Raw genomic sequence first — 4,553 nt, 5'->3', positions numbered from 1 at the left:
AAGTAGGCTTCATCCCGGGGATGCAAGGCTGGTTCAACATAAGCAAGTCTATAAACGTAATTCACCACATAAACAGAACCGAAGACAAAAACCACATGATTATCTCAATTGACGCAGAGAAGGCCTTTGACAAAATTAAACAGCCATTTATGCTAAAAACCCTCAATAAGCTAGGTATCGATGGAACGTATCTCAAAATAATAAAAGCTATTTATGACAAACCAACAGCCAATATCATACTGAATGGGCAAAAACTGGAAGCATTCCCCTTGAAATGTGGCACCAGACAAGGATGCCCTCTCTCACCACTCCTATTCAATATAGTATTAGAAGTTCTAGCCAGAGCAATCAGGCAAGAAAAAGAAATAAAGGGCATTCGAATAGGAAAGGAGGAAGTCAAATTGTCTCTATTTGCAGACGACATGATTGTATATCTAGAAGACCCCATCATCTCAGCCCCAAACCTCCTGAAACTGATAAGCAAGTTCAGCAAAGTCTCAGGATACAAAATCAATGTGCAAAAATCACATGCATTCCTATACACCAATAACAGACTTAAAGAGAGCCAAATCAAGACCAAACTGCCATTCACAATTGCCACAAAGAGAATAAAATACCTAGGAATACAACTAACAAGGAATGTAAAGGACCTCTTCAAGGAGAACTACAAGCCACTGCTCAACGAAATAAGAGAGGACACAAACAGATGGAGACACATTCCATGTTCATGGTTAGGAAGAATCAATATCGTGAAAATGGCCATACTGCCCAAAGTAATTTACAGATTCAATTCTATCCCCATCAAGCTACCAATGACCTTCTTCACAGAACTGGAAAAAACCACCTTAAACTTCATATGGAACCAAAAGAGAGACCGCATAGCCAAGTCAATTCTAAGCAAAAAGAACAAAGCGGGGAGCATCACACTACCAGACTTCAAACTATACTACAAGGCTATAGTAATCAAAACAGCATGGTACTGGTACCAAAACAGAGATATAGACCAATGGAACAGAACAGAGGTCTCGGAGGCAACACAACATATCTACAACCATCTGATCTTTGACAAACCAGACAAAAACAAGCAATGGGGAAAGGATTCCCTGTTCAATAAATGGTGTTGGGAAAGCTGGCTAGCCATGTGCACAAAGCAGAAACTGGACCCCTTCCTGACACCTTACACTAAAATTAACTCCAGATGGATTAAAGACTTAAACATAAGACCTAACACCATAAAAACCCTAGAAGAAAATCTAGGCAAAACCATTCAGGACGTAGGTGTAGGCAAGGACTTCATGACCAAAACATCAAAAGCATTGACAACAAAAGCCAAAAGTGACAAATGGGACCTAATCAAACTCCACAGCTTCTGCACAGCAAAAGAAGCAATCATTAGAGTGAATTGGCAACCAATGGATTGGGAAAAAATTTTTGCAGTTTACCCATCTGACAAAGGGCTGATATCCAGAATTTACAAAGAACTAAAACAGATTTACAAGAAAAAAACTAACAAGCCCATTCAAAAGTGGGCAAAGGATATGAACAGACACTTTACAAAAGAAGACATACGTGAGGCCAACAAACATATGAAAAAATGCTCATCATCACTGGTCATCAGAGAAATGCAAATCAAAACTACATTGAGATACCATCTCACGCCAGTTAGAATGGTGATCATTAAAAAATCTGGAGACAACAGATGCTGGAGAGCATGTGGAGAAATAGGAACACTTTTACACTGTTGGTGGGAGTGTAAATTAGTTCAACCGTTGTGGAAGACAGTGTGGCGATTCCTCAAGGACCTAGAAATAGAAATTCCATTTGACCCAGCAATCCCATTACTGGGTATATATCCAAAGGATTACAAATCGTTCTACTATAAGGACACGTGCACACGAATGTTCATTGCAGCACTGTTTACAATAGCAAAGACCTGGAACCAACCCAAATGCCGATCGACAATAGACTGGATAGGGAAAATGTGGCACATATACACCATGGAATATTATGCAGCCATCAAAAACGATGAGTTTGGGTCCTTTGTAGGGACATGGATGAACCTGGAAACCATCATTCTCAGCAAACTGACAGGAGAGCAGAAGATCAAACATCGCATGTTCTCACTCATAGGCGGTTGTTGAACAATGAGAACACATGGACACAGGGAGGGGAGCACTACACACTGGGGTCAGTTGGGGGGAAATAGGGGAGGGACGGTGGGGGGTGGGAAGCTGGGGAGAGATAGCAAGGGGAGAGATGCCAGATGTAGGTGATGGGGAGGAAGGCAGCAAATCACACTGCCACGTGTGTTCCTATGCAACAATTTTGCATGTTCTTCACATGTACCCCAAAACCTAAAATGCAATGAAATAAATAAATGGGGGAAAAAAAGGCAAAAAAAAATTAACTCTAGATGGATTAAAGATTTAAACATGAGGCCTAACACCATAAAAACCCTAGAAGAAAACCTAGGCAATGCCATCCAGGACATAGGCCTGGGCAAGGACCTCATGACTAAAACACCAAAAGCAATGGCAACAAAAGCCAAAATAGACAAATGGGATCTAATTAAACTTAAGAGCTTCAGCACTGCAAGAGAAACTATCAATAGAGTTAACCGGCAACCAACAGAATGGGAAAAAATTTTGCAATCTACCCATCTGAAAATATCCAGAATATCCAGAATCTACGGAGTTAGATCTCCAGGCTAATATCCAGAATCTATGGAGAACTTAAACAAATTTATAAGAAAAAAACATCAAAAAGTAGGCAAAGGACATGAACAGACATTTTTCAAAAGAAGACATTCATGCAGCCAACAACCATATGAAAAATGCTCATCATCACTGGCCATTAGAGAAACGCAAATCAAAACCACATTGAGATACCACCTCATGCCAGTTAAAATGGCAATCATTAAAATAATCAGGAGAAAACAGATGCAGGAGAGGATGTGGAGAAATAGGAATGCTTTTACACTGTTGGTGGGAATGTAAATTAATTTAACCATTGTGGAAGATAGTTATGTCTTTTCTTCTGCTACCTTTGCAGTTAGTTTATTCTTCCTTTTCTACTTCTTCTTGCTATAATGTTACATGATTAATTTTAGGTCTTTTCAACTTTCTGATGTTGACATTTGGTACTACAAAATTTCTTCTTAATACTTCTTTTCTCACAGACTAGATTTTGGCATGGTTATCTGTTTCCATTAATTTCAATTTTTTTGTGTTCTTAATTTCATAGCTTACCCAGTGTAATTGTGTGGTTGTAAGACATCTTGATATTGATTTCTATTTTTATTTTACTGAGGTCCAAGATTATGGTTGGTATAATTTTGATTTTCTTTTTAATTTATTGAGGCTTTCCTTGCGGCTCAGCAAGTTGTTGATCTTAGAATATGTTCCATGTGTAGATGAGAAAAATGTATATTCTGTGGTTAGTGAATACAATACTTTGTAGATGTGTGTTGCTTCAAATTGGCCAAGTGTCAAATTTAAGTCCAGAATTTCTTTGTTAGTTTTCTACCTTGATGATCTGTCTAATGCTGTCAGTGGAGTGTTGATGTCACCCACTATTATTATGTGTCTATTTAAGTCTTTTTGTTTGTCAAGAAGTATCTGTTTTACAAATCTGTGTCCTCCAATGTTGAGCGCACATAGGTTTAGGATAGTTAAGACTTCTTTTCAATTGAGCTCTTTATTATTATGTAATGTCCTTGTTTTCCCGTTTTTACCCTTGTTGGCTTAGAGTCTGTTTTATCTGACATAATAATAGTGACCCTGCTGTTTTTCATTTTGCATTTTCATGATAGATTTTTCTCCAACCCATTGCTTTGAGCCTATGGATGTAATTACATGTGAGATAGATCTCTTGAAGACAGCAGACCAGATGGGTCTTGTATTTTTATCTAACTTACCACTCTGTACTTTTTAAGTGGATAGCTTAGACTGTTGGACAATATTGGTTTGTGAGGTTTTTGGTCCTAATTGTACCCCTGTATCAATATTAGAAAAAGTTTCTTGTATTAATCCCTCAAATATGTTTTCCAGGTTGTTTGCTTTTTCTCCTGCTCTTAGGAATGCCAATAATTCATAAAAACATGAAATGTTTTACAAATTTGCATGTCATCTTTGCACAGGGGCCATGCTAATCTCCTCTGTATCATTCCAATTTTATTATATGCGGTACCAAAGTGAGCATGAGTGACAGTGTTTTTAAATTGAATAAACTGAGTTTAAAACAGTTGTGGACATGACAAAAACAGCCAGTACTTGTTAAAGGAAATCTCAACCCAAGGGTGTGCTGACAATTCCCATGTATGTAATCACTTTGCTGTGTTGTTTCCCACAATCAAAAACTCACACATGTAATTTGTGAGTTTTTTAATTTTTGAAATAAATTGTATTTTTTATGAATTTAGGGTACAAGTGCAGTTGTTTTACATTGATATATTACACAGTCATGAAGCCTGGGCCTTTAGCGTACCTCTCACCTGAATAGTGTACATTATACCCAATAGTAGTATTTCATTAATCACTCCTACCTATCTTCCC

The 4,553-nt window shown here is 37.8% G+C and overlaps 1 non-coding gene across 1 annotated transcript; it reads right to left on the bottom strand.

The window, feature by feature from the left end:
* Positions 1-4,093: 4,093 nt before the first annotated feature.
* LOC116555253 lies at positions 4,094-4,198 on the bottom strand. Its single transcript, XR_004270451.1, has one exon. It is a non-coding gene; the product is annotated as a U6 spliceosomal RNA (small nuclear RNA).
* Positions 4,199-4,553: the final 355 nt, after the last annotated feature.

Source organism: Sapajus apella, unplaced genomic scaffold (genome assembly GCF_009761245.1).
Source record: "Sapajus apella isolate SASKATOON/1434 unplaced genomic scaffold, GSC_monkey_1.0 scaffold14, whole genome shotgun sequence".
NCBI classification, from domain to species: domain Eukaryota; kingdom Metazoa; phylum Chordata; class Mammalia; order Primates; family Cebidae; genus Sapajus; species Sapajus apella.
This window is presented reverse-complemented; position numbering and strand designations above follow the sequence as displayed.